The sequence below is a fragment of the Thunnus thynnus genome, chromosome 15 (assembly GCF_963924715.1).
Source record: "Thunnus thynnus chromosome 15, fThuThy2.1, whole genome shotgun sequence".
Taxonomy (NCBI): Eukaryota; Metazoa; Chordata; class Actinopteri; order Scombriformes; family Scombridae; genus Thunnus; species Thunnus thynnus.
Window position 1 is genome coordinate 24385041 of NC_089531.1, and position 21846 is coordinate 24406886.

Below are 21846 nucleotides of genomic sequence, written 5' to 3' on the forward strand. Positions count from 1 at the left end.
GTTCAAATTTATGTGCTTTTTATAGGTGTGTTTTTGCAAGCGTGTTCATTCAGATGTGTGTGTGTGTGTGCGTCGGTGTGTGCGCTCATGTGCTTGTTTGTGTGTGTGGCCTGAAAATTATCTGGTCATTCATCACTGCCTGAGCAGCCGAGGCTAAAGACCATCCATCTTCCCCCCTTTCACAGCCAAGGCTGACACTCAAGGTGTTTGTATGACTTAATGTTCCTCTCTGTAGGATTTTGGAGCAGCGTGCACACAGCTCTGAGTGTGTTTTTTTTTTATACACGAGAGTGCGCGACGGTGCAGCTGATGTGAATGTTACTCCCTTTGTTAACCTGCCTGCCTGCATGTCTGGATGCTTAACCGCTGCAACAATGGCTGAGTGTCAAAGGCCCCATTAAATCCGGTTTGCATAAACTTATAGAGTATTGGTTACGGTGAGGTTAAGAAGTGTCATATTTTTATTTTATTTTAACATCAAAACAAAGCAAACCTATATTAATGTGTGTGTATTACATGTATGTATTTCCATCTGTGCATCCGAGAAGCTCCTCCTCATGTTCATCTCTAGCATATAGCCGTGTCAAAATGTTTGCTGGCCAGTATTGGCAAACACAAAAGCTCACCACTCTTATTGACTGCCTTGGGCTATGACCTTAGCAGAGTGTGTGCACTTGCCTATTTCTCCTCGCTGTGTGTGAGTGGGTGCTTACAGTTACAGGCCTTTCTCATTCTCCCACTAAAGGTCAGCTGTCAGACGGTATTGAGCAGCGCTAAAGGTGAAAGAAAAGTGAAATATGTTAAATGATAAACTATGGAGCAGCACGTTTGCCTTCTCCTGACACCCAGCTGAGTTTGAGCGGGAAGAGATCTTTCTGGTGATGTACGTGCACCAAATGCATACACTCTTGTGAATTATTGTTGAGAAATGAATGCATCTCGTTGCTGGTTAACACGCAAGCCAGCGTGTTCATATTCTCATGTGTATCCTCAGATGAAAACACTTCATCGTTTCAAAATGAGATATCTGATATAATGTGATGTATTTCTGCAGAATTCACACTATGTTATAATTCACAGTTGATTATAAGTTCATGCACAATCTAATGTGGTCCAATTCAACAGCCATGAACCCTGCAATAAATGGTACCTTATGAAGTATAATGTTCAATTTTTATTGAGACTGCGTCACAGACCTGTCACTTTAAATGAAAACCAGTTTATTACAACTTAGTTATGGCCATTAGTTCCATCGGTTATAATAATATAATATAATAATATAAAACTCAGCCAAGTAACTGATGAGACTGGTTCACATACAAGCAAACTTTCAGTAAATGCTCTTAATCTTATTATAATTCTTGATTTTTAAAGCTCCTTTAGGGGATTTTTCACCATTAGGGTTCAGGAAGACTGGAAAATGAACTATAAAGGCACACACTCTTGGCTTTTTAATCACGTCCAGCAGACACAGAGAAACATGAGCATCACATTGGATTTGTGTTTCTAATTTAACTACCCTATTTGCCTGAATATAAGATGGTATTTTATTCTGGAAATTCCATTTGAAAAAGTGGGATTGCCTTGAATTCAAAGACTAGACAATTACATGCTCACAAGATCTATATTCTTTTTGAACGGAGAGCAGCTGTGTAACACCGGCTCCTATAGAGAGTGTTGCATTGTGGGTTGTTTGTAGCCTTAGGCTAGCGAGTGTCTTAAAGATAATTTATAGTGTGTATTTGAGAGTTAGTTAGCCTTCAAAGTGTTTAGTTAGGTCAATTTAATCTGCAGGGAGTTTCTGAGGGCTCATGTAACGTGTTTTTCTGCCCAATGGCAGCCTCAAGGGGGCCCGTTTCAAGAGCTAATGTGCCCCCCCCCCCCCCCCCCCCCCCCCCCACACACACACACACATGCATTATGTGCACATTCAGCATCATGGACAGTTCAACATAACAATAATCCAAACAATTCCCTTAATTAAAAACTGAAACAATGACTACGTTTACATGTACACTAATATTCCACTATTATTCTGAATATGACAATATTCTGAATTAGATACAGGTCATGTAAACACTATATTCTGTTTGGATATTCTGAATTACAGATATGGCAGAAATTATTGGTATCCTTGCATTTTATTAAAATAATGCACCATTTGCCCTGAACAGTGTTGAAATGAAAAGATATTTTAAGATATATTATTATCCATGCATATCTATGTTTGGTTTGCAGTGGAACAAAACAAAAAAGGTTGTGACAATAACTGAATTCATGCTGATTCTACAAAGACATTCTAAAATAGCTTGGATAAAATTATTGGTACCCTTCAGAAGTTGTAAGAAATAATTGATTTGAAGTGATACTTTAAGCAGACTATTGTGTTTTCATTAGTATCACAGATGTTTTCAATCTTATAATCACTCATGCAGCCAGTTTAAAAGGAGAAAATTACTCACTCTGCTGTTTTGTGTCACTGTGTGCATCACATTAAACATGGAAAACAGAAGGAAACCTAGAGAGTGGTCTGAAGACAAAAAAGATAAGCCAAGCATGGAAGAGAGAACCAAGGAAAACTTCAATACAGATCCAAGCTGATCTTCAAGTTCAAGGTACAGTAGTTTCAAGTTGCACCATCCGTTGCTGTCTGAATGAAAATGGGCTTCATGGTAGAAGACCCAGGAAGACTCCACTTCTAAGTGGGAGACACAAAAAAGCAAGACTGGACTTTGCTAAAATGCATGTTGACAAGCCACAGTCCTTCTTGGAGAATGTGCTTTGGTTAGATGAAACAAAATTAGAGCTTTTTGGAGGAGGCTCGGTGATGTTTTGGGGTTGCTTTGCTGCCTCAGGCACTGGGCGCCTTGAATCTGTGCAGGGCACAATGAAATCAAAAGCATACAGCCCAGTGTCAGAAAGCTGTGTCTTAGTTGCAGGTCATGGGTCTTCCAGCAGGTTAATGACCCCAAACATACATCAAAAAGCACCCAAAAGTTCTGAAGTGGCCTGCTATAAGTCCTGATCTGAATCCCGTTGAACATCTGTGGAAAAAACTGAAACTTGCTGAAAGTTGGGAGATGGCAACCATCAAACCTGAGAGAACTGGAGCAGTTTGCTCAAGAAGAGTGGGCCCAACTACCAGTGGAGAAGTGTAGAAACCTTATTCAGAGTTACAGAAAGTGCTTGACTGCAGTTACTGCCTCCAAAGGCTGTGCTACAAAATATTAAGTTAAGGATACCAATATTCTTGACCATGCCATTTTCATTTGTTTTATTGTATTAAAAAATATATTAAGTCGTAAATCAAAAGCAAAGTTTCAGTTATATTTGATGTGACATAAAGAATGATGGCTACTATATACTATATGCTGATATTATTCAGGTCTTAGGAGCATTCTTTGAACATGTACACAGCACATTCGGAATATACGTCTTAATTGAGGTTTTTAACCACAGTTTGTCACACATGGCCTCTTGCTTGTATAAGGTCAGCACTTTGCATTGTAAACAAACCAACTAGCCAACAGTTTGCAAGGCTGGGATAGAGGCTGTGTAACGCACCCCTGCGCAGGCAAAATGACATATGCTGGAGCAGGAAGGCAGATAGAGGAGAGGAATGAGAGGAGAGTGGAGAGCTGTTCAGGGAGGGCTGGAAAAACAGAGCGCGCCTTCTCCTCAACAGGGACGGAGGGGATTGGTTATTATCTTGATATGCAGCCATGGACTGACAGTGACGGCTCGGTGTGATACACCAAAAACACTCAGCAGTGTAGTAAACATCATGGGACAACCTAGAGACTGGATGTGCCTGTAACTATAAATTTATATGAGTCATACTCACTTATGTTTTTCACCTTGCTGGTTTACTTCACTGCCTGCAGAGATCTTGAGATTCTGGTTCCCACTGGAGCAGAGGGAAACCCGGAAAACCCTCTACATGTAAACGGGAATGTTCATTTTCACTAGCCATGTAAGCAGCTTAGTAGGAATATTGTCTTTTTCAGAATAAGTGCAAAAACTGGAATATTTTGTGCATGTAAACGTCCTCAATGACATTTTTGCTTTGGGATGAGATGTCTCGCCCTTCTACTAGTCTGCATTGAATAGCATTATGTGTTATGTATCAGCTGACATAAAAACAGCTTAAACAATTCCCTCAATTAAATTAAAAACAAAATCAATGCGTTATTTTCTTGGGAATGAAAATTGTCTGGACTACTTCTAGTCAATATAACTTTCGTCTTCTTCACACACACAAAACACTTTTTTCTTTGGAAGAAACTTTAATATCAAAACTGCAAAAGTCACTGCAAACTATACAGGCAAGTACAAAGAGTAAAATCTCAAAATGAGCCAATGATAGCCTATAATAACATCCTATTGATTTTTACCTAAGGTAGGTGTAAACAATATGAAAGAAATAACTGTAATGATGCCAAACAATTAAAATGTTCAATGAGAGATGCAATTGATGCATGCAAGAAGATAAAGTAACTCCAAATCAATTTTACAACAACAATGTGATCCACTACATTTTTCTCCATCTTCCTCCTAGTGTCAATAAATCATCATCAGGCTATAATCACACAAAAGTAATATGTAATTATTCCAAACAATCAAAACACTCAATGAGAAATGCATCTCAGTCTACCTAAAAGAAGAGAAAGTAACTTCAGGTCAATTTCTTTAACAAACATATGATCCACAACATTTCTCTCTGTGTGCTTCCTGAGTCAACATTGAGAGTCTGACAACAAAACAAAGCAAACAACAAAACAGATCCTTCACCGGATAATAAAAGAGAAATGTCCCACACTTCAACCCACACAGCAATGTTATAAGAACAAACAAAGTAATGTGGTAGGTAGTGTCTTTTGGCAACCTATATGAGAAAAAAATCCTCAAATTTATATTTGAAAAAGTTGCTGCAACCTGTTCATTCCTCCCTACTGACTCTTTGGCACACTGCCCCCCTCAAAACAGCTTCTGTCTGCAGCAGTGAGAGCCGAGTAGGTCCCGCTGTTTACTGCCGGTGATGATGTGATTTTGAGCAAAAAACTTGAACTCACAATGTCTTTGTCGCTTTCCACGATGCATGTTGGGTCAGGGTCTCTCTCACAACACAATCTTATGGCATTTGTAACATTAAGACGGGGACGCTTAGTCGGCGGAACCATTGTGTAGATTTACAAATGGAACCAAGTGGAAAAAAAATCACAGATCTCAACGTTATGATGTATATTTCAGGTTACGGTTAGTGATGACAACTTAAAAGTACAATATGAGGCTCATCTTTGAATTAAGTAACCATAGCTCACCACAATATATATATTTCAAAAAAGTGGGTGAATTATTAAATTCTGGCATGTCAGTTGGGGGCCCGTCAGTTGAAATTGGTGAAGAAAGAGGAGAAAGTGTGAGTATGTATGTGAGACAAGCTACACAAATGTGGTAGTAGAAGTATCAACACTTCAGCAAAATATACAGTTCTTTAGCTTGCTAGATCTTCAGCAGCTCATGGTTTACTTAGGCTCGCTGCTGTTAGGTAATGGGAAGGTGGGAAGGTAGCGAACACTTAGATTGTCTGAGCTCCTGTGAAGAAAATATCTCCCTGGGGTTTTATAATGGGAAGCTGTAAGAGCCATTAGATGGGAGCCTTTGCAGCTAAAAACAACTAAAAGCTACATAGAACTGCAGAGTTGGTTGTTATTTTTCAGAGCTCTCTGCACTTCCAGTGACTAATTCCTATTAGTTAGATTAATTTTAAGCACCGTTAATATCAGCAATGCAGATTTAAACACTTCATAATTGCCCTCATGCCATATCTTATCCATTCTCATATCTTTTTGCCTCGCTTTCAGTTTTAGCCAATACACTACGACATGAAATAAATAAATAAATTTTCTCTATAAAATGCATTGTGCTGGCGAAATCAACCACAGCGACATCACTAATTTACTTGGAGGTCTAAAGAGGGTTTATTTTTCCTCGCTAATGGAACATGCCGTGCATTTTCAGTCCAATCTGAAGAGTTACAGCTTAATCTTCCCTGCAGCACAGCCATGCCCCAGTGAGTTTATAAATGAAATATGCCACCATGCCAAGCCACTGTGCTCCACGACCTTTCCTAAAACTCCCCAGCTCCCTGCTCCCCGACGCTTGCCTACCTCCAACCATACACACACACACACACACACACACACACACACACACACACACACACACACACACACACACGTCCGAGTAAATGTCCACACACATGCTCTCACACACATACACAGTCGAGCGGTGGGACTTCCACACAGGCAGGCAGGCAAACAGCCAGACAAACACTCATATGTATACAACGCGCCCTACAAATGGATTTTCTTTTTCTTCCTCTCTCTCCAGGCTCAACAAACAAACACAGCTAAGTCGCTCTTTGTATTCATGCGACGACTTTTGTGTCAGCGTGTGTTTTAATTTGAATGGATTTCAGGTGCTTTCATTGCCAAATTCTGCCTCCCCTTTCTCTCCTTTGATCCTGCTGCTGACATTGAAGCACTCTTCTTCTCCTGCTCTCTCTGTCTCTCTCTCTCTCGTGCCCTCTTTTTCTCACTTTCTCTCCACCCTCAAGAGACATCACAGTACGCCATCTATCACTCTCTCCTCTTCACTCCGCTTTTCCCCTTTGCTCTCACTTCTCTCCCCTCCCTCCACTCGTGCAGAAGCAGAAATCTGAAATCTCTAGATTCTCTCTCACTGCAGTCTGAAGGCTAATCTGCTGCTAGCACTGACATCCAGGGTTCAGGAGGTCACCATGGCAGCCGGCCTCTACGGCCTCATGGGCAGCGAACCGCCAAGATCCACAGTGTCTGGGGTCAAGTCTCACCGCCCCTTATTCATACAATACAGATGATGCACTGATGCTACAGTTCATTCCCACCCTCCTCATTTCCCTCACCAACGCCTGAAGCCTGTGAGTCACTTCACACTAGGGGGCAGATGTAGAAAAAGGCCGGATGTAATGCGACATTTGAGAGGGTTTCGCTCTAACAGGCGACATATGAAAAAAAATACTATATCTGTCAGTCTCTTAGAAGAAAGAGGTGTTTTATCTTCAAACTGTTTCTTTGTCAGTCTTTCAAAGTGAGTCTTCAATATGAGTACTTTTAAAGGAAAGGTGACTCATGATGATAATGATTCCTTTTATACAATTCAGGTTTTAATAGTGGATGTCACAATTTGGAGTGGAAATGACATCTAAACTGAACTTTTGATTTGAGGGCACTTTGGTCTTATTTTTATAGTTTTGGCCATCATTCCAGTTGGGAAAAATAACACTGTTCTCAGCAGTCTGACCACCACAGAGGGCAAAGCCCAAGTTAGCCAAACTTATTTTGAGGGCGGAAAGTGCGATTATTACCCAGTCTGTTGTCCATCTCAATTTACAGACTGACTGGTTCAACTTTTACCTATGTAGTTGTATACACAGTTTTCCTGTCCAATGAGAGATTATGAACATTTCAGATACGCTCACTTGCAAAGAAAGTGGTTTAGATCAGTGTTTTCCAAACTTTTTTTGTTTGTGACCCCTTAAAAAACTACTACTTGCCTTGTTATTGGTTGCATATTGTACTAGTTGTGACCATAGACTGTATATAAAGATGGATGTAGTGATGTACAGCAGCTTATTTTCGACACCACTTTTTTCTGTTTGGAGCCAGAACTGTCCAACTAAGGAGTGCAGGGAGTTGCCTTTTCCACTCTGGAAACACGCCCCGCTACCACGAACCAAAGCGAACACTAGCTGTGAAACACTGAATGGTGCATACTTGGGCTAACATTAGCTACGTTGTGCTTCTTTGAGTGTTAGGTACTTAGCTAAATTGTGCTAACAGGACAGGTATCATAATCAAGTAACATTAGTAAATCCAGCAATCAAGTAACATTAAACTTAAACTGAAATATTGCAACAATAACCCGACTCAGTGCGAGTCCTGGAGCTGTCAGTCACTGCTGTCAATCAACGCCCACACAGCAGACATCAAAGCTACTATAAGTCTTCAAATAATTCCATAATGACCTTCCAGATACTTTTTACAGGCCCTCTAATTTAGCAATTGAGACCATATTGAGTCTTATACAATGACAATTATGGACTTTCTAGAGAGGAGTTGACACATTTCTTGGATCTAGGGGCCGTCAGTAGTGTTACATTTTAAGGTACTTCCACATTGGCTTCAGCCTCAAGCCGTAGTAGTTGCTGCTTGGTTGTGACCAGTTCAATCAAAGAATGATTATTAAATTTTCTTCATCCTTTCATTCATCAGAATTTATGCTAGAGAAAAATCTGAAAAAATATAATTTTTTTGAAGAATAAATGTTTTTTTACTGGTTCCTGTCATGTTAAACATCTCGTGACCCCTCAGATTTATCTTACAACCCCATGTAGCTGAGAACAACTGGTTTAGATATTCTTCAACAATGTTTTGACTCAACAACAATATGCTGATAAAATAATCAATTCAAGGGCCACTTACTCGATTCCTCTGGAGCTTTCGATTGTATCAGAGTCTTCATCAGCAGATGGGGCTGGCTCAGTTGTCATGAAACTGTAGACAACTGTAGTTTCTTTTATACCGAGCGCTTTAAGGACTCAAGTAAATTTTAAAACTGACAAGAGAGATTGTTTTTTTTCACACTCATTTTGTTGAATTTCTTTTTTCTCATATCCAAACCACAGACTTATCCTCCAGGATTATTTTCATCTTTCAACCTCCTGCAACTGAAATAACTGGCTGCTTGATTGAATTATGATATTTAGTAACGACTTGTGGGAATATTCACAGTTTTTCAGCTCGACGTGAAATATCTCTATTGTTTTGGTAAATGGCTACATTTTGTGACACCGTTTGAGTAGTTTTCTTTATTAAATAATTGACAGTGAATGCCCCAAAAGCCCAAAGAGCGTCAACATATTAGTTTTCATTCTGCCTACAGCAGAATTCAATCAATTTGAATATATTACTTAGGGAGAGGATTCTGTATAAATGGACAATTACTTTTCATGCATGAGAATCATTGTAACAGCAGTAGGGTGGCTGATATTATCATATTAATGGACTGAAGCTTATTTCCTTAAAATGGAAATTAGTATCATGGCTTTTAAAAGCAGTATGAATATTGACTAAAGCAATAGCTTCTTTGATTTACTAATATTTGGCATAGAGAAACACATTATTTCATTTTGGGAAGGCACATGTTTGAGATGCTATTCAAAAAGAGGAAATGGTCCAGAGCCATATCTTTATTTTTGGAGACTCAGCTATTAATATTTTACCATTAATCCTTGATGAATGGCTTGGCCTGAACTGTCATGTTTAAGCGATCACCCACATTGCCTCCATCAGAGTTTGGTGTGAAGGGCACAGTGAGTATGAAAAGGCGGCTTTTCACCAAACAGTCACACACACACACACACACACACACACACACACAACCTTTTCATTCCCTCATTGGCTGTTTGACATGACATGATGTATTCATTGGCAGCGTTTGACATTACAGAAATACCTGGCTGTTGGCCCACGCTGGTGAGGTTAATCTGTTTACATGAGCCTTTGATAACATGTGATTGAGTGTCGCTGTTGCCATGAATGAACCAGTTAACAGAATGTTACTTGGAGGTAAACACACCGCAGCCCACTGGAATAAAGGTATGAAAAGGCTCAGGTAGAAGCACCATAACCCTAACCCTGACCCTAACCGGTAGGTTATTCCTGACAGGTGGTTGAATGTGACTGACTTAACAACATTAAACTGGTTTCTATGTGATCACCTGTACAGGCCTGTCTTGACTCCTCAACATTTCTGTCTCAGTTTCTGCATTAAAGGTGCCATGTGGAGTTTTCTTCAGAGATCTTTCTGTAAACAAACAGAAGTTGTGTTTACATTCACTGTTTCTCACCAAATACATTGTAACAAACATGTTGAATGCAATTCCTTCCTCATAAAACATTTGCAGAGGCGATTATTTAGAATATTTTATATTGTGCATTGTTTTCATCCACATTTATTTGCCAGCAGTCTTCTTTTTCACTGCCTAAACAGGTGCATCGCTATGCTTTTTTGCATGTTAGCACCACTAGCACCACTGTAGAAAAGTGTGAACCTGTAGGAATGTGTATTGTGCATGTATGTCCTTGTGCGCAATATATACAGAACCAGACCCACTTGTAAAAACATTGCTGCATAGCCCCACTAGTGATCAAAAACTCCTTTAAGAAACAAAAACCTGAGTGTCACAGCTTTCTTAATGTCTCCCTTTAACACTTTGTATAGTGTCCCATGATATTTTGAATTGTGTGAAGTTGAAATGCAGTTTTCAACCAACTGTAGTGAGGCGTGATGTGTGTTCATCCCTGATTATATTAAAGTTCTATGTCATTTTGATACTGCCATGTTTTAGTGGATATAGCGACATCCTTTAACTCTATATTTTGTCATAGGTTTATTCATATTATGGCCCTGTGTATTGTTCAAGGGTGAAGAGGGTGGGGCGGGTTGTCGTTCGAGAGCACAGCATTCACTGCTCAAAACCTGTTCCTGTGGCTATGCCCTTTATCATATTTGTGACATAAAAGTTCTTCTGATGTAAACTACTTTGGCAGAAACTACTAACAATACTTGGAAATGTGTCACATCAATTTGATTCAATTTTATTTATAGCCCCAAATCACAAATGTGCCTCTAGAGTACAGAGTAATTATAATTAAAAAAATACAAATATAATAAAAATTTACAAAGACATAAAAACAAGAGAAATTACCAGATAAATAATAAATAAAAGTATAATTGATACAGTAATAATGACATGTGAGGTATTACTAAAACAAATAAACAAAAATAAGTGGGTTTTCCAAACAACATGACCTTCCTAATAATCTTTACATTATGCATATGTATCTACAGCATCTGTGTTCTCCAGTAACATCACTGTCTGATAACTAAGAAATTATTCAATCAAAGGTGGGAAAAAAAGACAAGAATATGCGCTATAATCAGATGAAATGCTCTGTGCAGTAGCTGAAGAGAAAATATGTTGCCATGGAAACTAAAACTTAATAGTTGTCCAGATGGAAGGAAAAAAAATATAATATGCGGATAAAGTCACAGAAATAAAACAAGAGAAAGAAGAGGGAGAATGGAGAAGGAGAATGGAGCAAACATATGGCCAAACAAAGAATCTGATTCAAATATTATCAGACAATAAACTTTCCATAAAGGCCCATGACTTTGCAACTAACACCAGAAGACTGACCTTTACTTAAACATCTGACGTCTGCCCACTGTAATCTCCTACTCACATCTCACATCAAGCTGCTGTTATGGCAGCGGCACGCACACTTACCACCAAACTCTAAGTCTCAGCCTCTGAGGTCTGTTCCTGAAGTGAGTGGAAGACTTAGCGGGATACTTGTGACTTTCTAATGAACCATCTGTTTCATCAGCTGAACATCACACAGTTTTTTCTAAGATACTTGACGCTGACAAAACTGGAAATCTCCATATGTTAACACACAGGTTTTTTTTTTTTTTGGTTTTTTTTTGGGTGTCAGTGAAAGTGACAAAAAGTAGGGAACGTATAGTACGTGTGGGTTTATATTATGTAGCATAGGGAGTAAAAGTGAGACAATGTGAGGAAGAAACAAAAGAGAGCTGTGAATTAAAAATAAAAACTTCACCCCGAGTTCAGTCAAAACCCTGTTCAGATTGTATGACCAGCAGCATGATATCATCCACTGCTTCACTTAAGCTTTCTTCTAAACAAGTGATCTGGACAATATCTCAAGATGCAAATACATGAACTGTGCATTACAAATGAGCGAATATGCTCTCCTCCCTGAACTCCAAGTGTTCCTGATCGCTGTGTGTGTGTGTGTGTGTGTGTGTGTGTGTGATTGGGTGAACTTTGGATTAAAGCACTACATAAATGCAATCTACCAATTTAAAAAAAAAAATGCTGTAATCACATAAATATTCTACAGCTGCACTGATCAATATTTTTATATGAATGATGGGCCAGATGACTGTGTGTAATGTGGGGTCACTCATAGTGATGAATCCACAAAAAATGATCACCAGATTCTGCTCCTCTCCTCAGCTAAAGAGCTTTATACATCATTGTTTTGGTTTTATGGATCTCAATTTACTACTACTCACTTTACTAAAAACCCACTGTATGTTACCTGCCCAACACTGAAACGCATACAAAGTTAGCGACTATCTAGGGAACATAGTGGAGCATTAGCAGCTAAAGAGCTAAACATTTTCCCCAGGAGCTGGTGGAGACAAGGAGGTGGGCAGAAACAGCACTCCAATAAATAAATGCCATTGCTGCTCTGCATGTGCTGGAAGTATAATAAATAATTGTTTACTAACAAGTTCACCATATCAACTTTATAAGGCTAAATGTAAATCTTGTGGTTACATTTTGCTGTTTCCACTGCCACAAAGTAGCCAAAAAAAGCTAAAAAGTTAATGCAGGATTAAACCATTTTTTTGAATGAAGTGGATCTCTAAAAGTCTTTTTTGTGCCAAAGTTCCTCTTATTGTTACGATCCTTCCACTTCAGCTTTACAGGGAAACACAAAGAGTGAATTTTATTCTAAAAAGACTGTAAATGTGGCAGATATCCACTTGATATGACTAACTCAGACTGCTGAAGCCTCTGTAAGCTTCAGAGAAAATTTTGAATATACTACATTCTTTGACAAAATGAGGCCTGTGGATTTTGGCTCCCATCACTGACATTGTTAGCAGATTTGGAAGGGATGTTCTAATAGTCAGTATGAACAGGAGGAATGATTACAGCTAGCAAAACCTCTTTCAGTGATCATTTGGGCACCTGACCATTTTATAAGACAGACTTGAAATATTGTGAACCTATCCTTTACACTGACCAAAACATACACATCCAGGAGAGATGTAGACCTTTCCAATAAATTGATCAAAAGAAACATTTGGGAATTAATTTTGTGCAGAGGTGTTTGTGCAGCTAAAGCTAGCAAAAGCATTAGGAGAATGTCTGGGAACCTTATTAAAGAGTAAATAAACACTAAGATGAAAAGCATTGTTTCACTGAGCTCTTCCAGTTTCATGTTTCAGTTTCTCTTCAACACACTCTGATTACATGTCCTATAGTGACTGCCGTTAGGTGAGAATTTCAACCACCACAGCAAAAACAAGATCTGCAGCGTTAACTTACTTTTGCTTAGTTTTTGAATATTTTTAGTAGATACCACTGGCAAAGTTAAAGAAAAGATTTTTTTTTTAGGTGAAGGAGCTTTAAAAACAAAAAAAAAAGGCAGCACAGTCTCACATACATAAAATGAATCTTCTGGAAATGCAGACACCAAGAAGAAGGAATGGCTTGAGGAGGAGGTGGATAAAGGAGATCTATTCTGTTTGTATAATCAATGGGACAGACGCATGGATCCAGAGGAAGAACAAAAGACAGCAGGAGGAGGACAGCGAGGAAGAGACAAAAGAAAAGACACATGACAACAACAAGAAGACAGTAGCTGTGAACCACTATGGCCTTGAAGAACTAAGAGCAAACCAACAGAGCTTGTTAAATAACTAAAACACGCTTTTAAAAATCCACACTCGGTCTGCAAATGGATTCTGGGGGAACCTTGGGCACAGACGGAACAGCAGTCCCACATGAGAGCTGGAGGCACACGTCGACTTGCCTGACCCTTTTGCAAGAGGATGTATTTGCCTCCACCCCCCTTTTATCTCCAGGGCGTTTTCAGTCAGGTAGGGGCAGCCGAGAAACCCTGTGAGATGCTCACATGGAGCATACAGAGGACCCGGTAGTCCACTGAGAGCATTAAATTATGTAGGTGGGTGGTTCTGATGCATTTAACATTTTGGCTGAGAACTTTTATTTAACATTATTTGTTCAAGTTATAAGGTTGGCTATTGCTTTAAGGTACAATTTAACAGTAATCAGTTCAGATGGAATGCATTGTCATAGATTTTAAAGTGATGCCTCCCTCATCATCACTAAATGTTATGGCTGCAATGTATGCAAAGAGATGTGATATCAAGAAGAAAAGAAACAAATCTTTCCTTTTAATAAAACATAAAAAAGTAAAGGGCACTATCAACAATCAACAGTGATCCGTTCCAGACAGTCTGGGGCATGCTGACATTTAAATGTGGCCAGAAATTGGCTTTCACATGGATATGAAGTAGCCAGCCAGTGGGAAAAAGTAGACATTTAGAGGGGTCCAGGGGTCCACTGATCTTAATTATTGCATATTTCAATGAGTTCAGATTGTAAACATATACTGAATTGTCTATAAATAGCTATTTTTATTTAAAACCACACCTATTCCTGACTGATCAGAACTTTTGTAATTAAGAATCATTATTTTTTATTTATTGGTTGACACCTGCACTGTACAGTTTATTAAGACAAGCCACAATAATGGTTAATGTATTTTACATGTACTGTTACTTTGACAGCATTGCCTGTTTTAGTGTGTATTTGCAACTTATATAATAAAGACAATTCATTAATTTGTTCATTCATTAAGCCCATAAATGTCTGTGTGGAGTATATGGAAAATGCAGCGCTCTCAGTGGACTTTTTAATAGTTACTGCACAACTGGCAAATTGCTGCCACTGGTGTTTTTCGGTGTTTTCTGAAGTAGCCCATCTAATGAGGATGTCCCCTGTCTGTTCAATCAATGCAATTCTTAATGTGTTTTGTCATTAATTATTTTGATAATATTTGTCAAACACTGAAGATGACTATCTGTTCTCTACTCTGCAGGACACAACTTCTCAGCTGAGCACACACACACACACACATTCATATAGAGCATGTGAGGGCGGGACTGATACAGACAGATTTCTCCATCATCATGTGTTGTTTTGAAGTGAAGGCTCGTGGTCATAAATGTATACACATAGCAAATCACAACCTGTTAATTAAAGCTATTCTATTAGAATCAAAAATATAATATAATAAAGTAGCCTGCTGGATTTAAATGAGATGTCGGCTCTTTGGCCAGCAGCGGGTGCTTACGGAAAGCTCTGTTCCTAATGCACATACTGTGCATATGTCACAAATAACTGGGGAAGCAACATCACACCAACCAAAGTCTGTAAGCATGTAATGTCTGGTTTTACAGTTATTTTTTTTAAAGGAAATAGTTAAACATTTTTGGAAAATATACTCATTCATAAATGAGAAAAGCATGGAGCTAGAGCCGGGAGGCAATTAGCTTAGCTTAAAGACTGGAAGCAGGGGGAAACAGCTAGCTCTCTCCAAATTTCAAAAATACCAACATCTCTAAAGCTGACTAATTAACATGTAATATCTTATTTGTTCAAACTGTACACAAACAAAAATGCAAAATGGTAATTTGTGGTTTAAAGGGAGTTAAACACTGTTAACTATTTATGCTAGGCCAGGCTAATCACTTCCCAGCTCCAGCTCCATATGCTCTCAGAAAGAAATAAATGGTTAGTTAAGCATTACACAGCAGCTTAGAAAGTTTCTTGTCACATTGTTACTCTTCTGATTTCTCTTTGTCTCTGAAGTTTTTTGCCTACATTCATTCTAAATCTGTTTTTGAAGAAACTACCATTTTAACAGTGTTTACCATTTTTCGCCATGAGAATCCACAGTGGCAGATGCTAACCTTTGCACATTTGCCACCTAGTAGGGGAGTGACAGCCATGGTGGCATCACATGAATACCCTCTATAATTAGCCAGTATCAGCTGAGAAGAATCCATACCATTCCCTAGTCTAAATTAACAACCAGTTCTGTTAACATCACAAGTGTGTAAATTCTGTAAATTAAAATTCTGAAGCAGCACTGCAGGATGAATAAATGAGACCAGGAAAGTATTTTTTGGGGTGAAGTGTTGCTTTAAGTTAGAAACAGTGCTTTATTTTTAACCGCACTAAAAGACCAAGAACAAAAGGTGCGTTCAGAGGTTACAGTAATAGAAAGGCAGAACAGAGCTTCCATCCCTGTCACCGCTGACCTACCCTTGACCTCTCCGTGCAGACAGAACACGCAGCTGGGTCAGCAGAGAAACCTCTGTGACCCAAACAGACAGCTCCTCACTCCAGAACATGCAAATGAGGCCGGTGGCTCCGCCCTGGCTTGTGTTTAGGTGGAAATCCACTGACACCTCCATCTGTTTGCTGCGATGGAAGAAGGAGGGGGAGGGTGGGCGAGGAAGAAGATGCGAGTACAGCGGGAGGGGAGTGGAGGAGAGAATGGGCAAATTGGTGTGACAGTGTTATACATATCTCCTCGGGGCTGGTGTGAATTATACCTCGATGAACATCACATGTGCTCATGTGAACTCCCTTTGCTGTGGTTTTTATTAATCCAAGCAGGGAACATTTCATTCTGTGGTATTTTTGCAACCTGTCTGAGAGCTTTTAAGGGGATTGGTAACTGTATTACACTGGCTTGACTTTGTGAGTCACCATTCTTCACTCATGCACGCGCACACATATAGGCTACCGCACCCACTTTCAAATGCACACTGCACACAGACTCAGAAGTTTAGGTAAAGGATTTACAATGAGCTGACTTTAGGAAGTGTACATGATATAGGCTCTGTCAGTTGTTGTTGCTGTAGATTATCAAGCCAGGTCATAAATAACACTGTCATGCAAGGACATTGTCCCAGTTACCCTTGATGATGAAGACACTTCTCTAAAATAGGAGACTGGTAAAAATATCCCAGAGATTTAAGCATCTCTTGGTCTTTGTACAATATTGTGTTTGTACTGTATTTCTGCCTGCAGGGAACATTGATATGATTATACCATTGTCACCCCAAAGAATAATGTCTGTTTCACTTTCTCCACCCTCATTACTGCTTAGTGCCACTCACCCAGTCTGCACTGAAGCCCTCTCCAGTCTTCATATACAGTTGTGTCCTGTTATTCAACCTGTTAGTCTAGATAATTTCATATTCACGTTTGTGTATGTAGTTCAAACAAACAGGCACCAGTCTTGAGTGCAAACACAAGGCCCAATAGATAATTAATTCACACACATCATGGAATAGGCTTACCTCTCTCCCAAACAACACCCTGTGAAGATATCGGAACAGAAAGACATCTAGACTGTTGGCTAAAATAATATAAAAACTACAGTACAAGCACAAGTCAAATATAGAAAATGATCATAAAGAGACATTATTGTTATAAGGTAACAAAATAGTTCAACATTTTTTGAAACATGCTTACTTTTTAAGAGTAAGATGATGATTTTGATGCAGTCTCATGTCTGTGCATTAAACCTGGAGCCTAAACTCAGGTTTTGGCATAAGTCTCTAAATGATGCACGACTGTACCACCTGACAAACTCATGATGACAACAAAACTCCAGCAAGTCACTGTGCCCAGCTGTTGTTTGCCGAGAAATTGTTTCAGCGCATGATTTCCTGTAAAACAACAAATTATCATTTTTACATTTCCAATTATAGATGGATTAAACAAATTAGATGCAATGTGTTAATTAGTCAGACTTCGAGGTGTTGGTAGGCATGTTTTTGAACTTTTTTTGAACAGACATTGCAAAGCTAGATGTTTCCCCCTAATTCCAGTCTCTATGCTAAGCAAGGTTAATCGCCTCCCACCTCCAGCTTTGAACATAAAGAAATAGTGCTGAAAATATGCTTGTTCATTTTAGATGAGAAGATCTCTACCACTCTCATATCTGTCCATTCAAGACTGCAGCCAGTAGATGGTTAGCTTAACTTAGCACAAAGACTAGAAATGGGCAAACAGCTAGCCTGCCAGCACCTCTAAAGCTCGGACATTATATCTCTTTTGTTTAAGTCGTTATAAACTCAAATGTAAAACTGACACTTTAGTAGTTTTACAGGGGGAAATGTGACAAACTATTTATTATCTGGTAGTATACCCTTCCTGAAGCCTCCATTGGTTGCCTAGCAATCTCCCAGTGTCAACAAGACTTCAGGAAGTGACTGAAGAATTAGCAAGAATTAGCCTGGCACGTATTATAAGAATTAGGACTAAAGTACTGCTGTAGTCTTGACCAAAGTGGGTTCATTATTTATTGTGACTGTGAATGATTAAGTCAGTTATGTAGAAAAGCCAGCCAGTTATATGGAAGGAAGATACCATCTGTAGGGTCACTGATTTACCATGAACACAGAACCAAATTACGTTTTCAATTTAGTCCCTTTTGTAAACTCACTTTCTAACTGTAAAAAAGCAATCAGATGAACAATTGTTCCAAAGCCTTGTTTTCATAGGCAAAATGGCATGTTTGTAATCAGAAATCACAGAAGTCACATTTGAGTAGCAGACTGTCTGGTGGTACTACTAATTTAGCACAGTGAACAACTGTTCAACAGTATCATCTGATTGAATTCAAGTTAATTATTTTTGCTGTCAGCAGTAGTGTTGGTTTTTATTTCTCGCTCTGAGGAACTCTTGAGTTGTGTCTGCTCCAGTTGTGACTGGAAAGCTCCTCTGGCATCTGGCATAGACGCTGCTGAACAAACACACCTGGAGCTGGATGAGTGTGCTGGTATCTGCCTGCAGTGCTGTATTCAACAGCATCTGATGACATGCCAAATGTGATTTTTTTTTTTTTTGGACTAAATTTGCCTGTCTTAACCTGCCATCATAAACATAATTTTGCCACTTCTCATCTCATGCAGAAGCCAATTACAGTTAAACAAACAAGTCAGTTTAACACATGCATTATGCTGAATGAGAAATCAGTCAACTGCTTCTGAGTCTCCTGAGTTAGTTAAAATCTAACTGTGTAACCATTTGCAACAAAGGGTCAGGCTGAGTTAGACAATTTCAGCAAAATATAATAAACACTGATAAATCTTAAAGTTGTTGCCTTATTGCCTTCAGTAGGATATAATGTGATAGCATGATGTATTTGGTTTTAAACTACTTTTAACTTCAGGCATTGCTGGTTTGATTTACAACATTTAAACTCTCAACATTTAAGCTCTTATTCAGACTCAAGTAAGACAAGTTTTACATATAATGTTTTTGATTTTAGAAGTTCTGATTTCTTTGCTGTACCATCTGGTATGATGAAAAATCTCTCACTCTTCACTTCATTTAGCTTTTACTGTGGATGTTTAATTCAGTTTCATCATAATTTGCTTTCATTTGACACAGGACTGACACTAGATATCTCAACCTCATTGAGCTTAGAGTTAGAGAAGAAAGTCCAGTTTACTCACTGAATGTAGAAAGTGTTCCCATTAAGATGATTTTACTGATCTAGAGCCGTACAAATCAATGTTACTGGTCTTCACTGATCATCAGATTAAGCTGCTTGAGATCCTGAAGTGAAAAGAGAATGAAGTTGGCAACTTTAAAGAGTCAGAACATTTACTGCTCCAGAGAAATAATAAGTGAAATCAGGAAATTACTTTTTAAATGAGTAAAGACTAATAAATAATAGATGTACCTTCCTTTGAATAATGAGCTCAACACAGCTCCCTTGGGTAGCAGTCCCATGCTGCAGCCCCAACGTTTGCCCTAGCAGCCTTATCTCCATGTCCAGATCCAACCAGTGACAGTCCAGCCCCAGATCCAGCTCAAACACTGCTGCTGTTGCTCCATGAGGGCTTGTGGCTCTTGGCTGGGGTACACCTCCATCTAGGTCAACAGCATCAGCTCTGTACCATCTGACAACTGATAACACAATGAGACCATTAGTGTTGTAAACCCGTGGCCCGAGCCCAGCCGGCTCAGGTCTACCTGTGTCAGCTCCAGGCCAGAGGGCTTGTCTCCTAGCAGCCTGTCCTCACAAGAAAAACAACAGTATAGGTTGATAACTCAGCTGCCAAAAATTACCATATAGTTACATTTATTACATTTCATAGTAATTATGACCAAGGGAAGTTCAGATAACGTCAATATAAGGTGACAGATTTTCATATTAGGCAGAGGCAGTTTGGCTGGATGGCTAGAGAGTTAGCAAAAAGTGGACTTAGCTGCAGGAGACCACTGTTCGCTTCGTCAGGGTCGTGTTTCCAACTGCGAGTTGGGACAGTTTTTAAAAAAAACGTAACTTTGATTGTTGTGATGTTTACTGTCGCCATGATGACAAAGGTTGCAAAACTTTAAGGAAGTAACTTTAACCCACATCACATTTCAAGTGAGAATTTTAACCCAAATCATGATCTTTCCCTAACCCTAACCAAGTGGTTTTTATGTCTAAACCTAACCAGACCTTAACCACAGCGTTGTCACACCATAAAACATCATTATTTTTTACAATTACTGCTGATAGAAGCCGCATATTAGAAAACGCTCCCATGGGTCGTTCTGGAAATGCTCCTATGAGTCGTTCTGGAGCGCAGGTACAATCGACCTATGTGTTTGTTTCATTATGAGGATGTGTTGCTCCAAGAGATTAATGATCCCTGGTGCTGCTCAGAGTAGGCCAATCCTTGAGTGTGAAATACACCTCATCTGCCTGGCTGGAGCTCTGATTTATTCCTGCCTGCATGCTTGCCCTCGGTGTCTGCAGGGGGTTGGTCTTTGTTTTCTAGTGTGTGTGTATGTGTGCACATGTATGCGTATGTGCTTTATTTGATTTTTCTCTGTCTTGACTTGATCCAAACCAAATGTTAATAAGTACAAAATCAAACTCTCAAAATTATGTTAATTTTTTGTTTTACTAGCTTGATCATGTGTGAGTGCACTTGCATGGCTGTTTGCACCCGAAATTAAATTTGAATAAGTAGGCAATAACTTGTTGTGTTAATTTGGTGTTAATTTGAGTGGATTAATTTCTGCCTTTTTTCTGTCAGTACTGAATTATGTGCCAGTCTTTTCATAGTGAATCCCTTTATTTATACACATTTTTACTGATTTACTCCCCTGGGTTTGAAAGACTGTGAAACCTCAACACCATTCAGCTTTTAACCATTAGAATGTGTCACTGGGCCTTTTTCCCCTTCTTGTCTTTTTTGTGTAGTTCCTGACATCAGAAAGGTCTCAATAGCTGCAACACAGGCCTCAAGGAGTAACAGAACCTTTATAGTTTGAGATCACACTCTTGCAGCCTTAACCCTTTATGACTGCATCAGGGGTCAAAGCTACTTATTGCTTGAAACAAGACATATTAAAGTAACAATACAGTCTTATTCATATTGAAACTTTTAAGTGACCAGACATAAGACTAGCGCTTAGTACAAAAAACCGGAAAAAGGCACTGTGACCTTTTAGACCCCACCGTAACCCATCAATAAAACCATCTGCTACAGACATGACCGAGGATATGCATGAGGGCTGACAAGAATTTGAAAATAAATGTTTTCATACTAACCCTCTGATAGAAGAACAGGACAAAGTGGTTTTGGTTCTTCTTTGATTGACATGATTCATGTTAAGTAGTTCAAACATCCTAACAGACTATTAGACTCCATCCTTGTTGACAGTCCATGAGTATTACAACCACGCTGGCCACCTCTCTTCTGCTTTATTTTCACTAGAACCTGTAGCACACATTATTTGACAAAATCCAGAAGTTTCCCCTATCACTATTGAAAATACAAAGCATACAGTCTCTTTATATGCAGATAATATTTTACTCTACTTGTACAATATCACTATCAGTTCCAGAGGCTCTTAAAATATTTAAGATCTCTAGTTCTTTGTCAGAGTACAGAATAAATTGGTTACAATCAACTCTGAACAAACAACATCATGATTGTATTGCATGTTAGCATGTTACACAACACTCACACAACTGTGTACACACACTGGTATGACTGAGTGTTCACAGGCACACAGTGCCACCT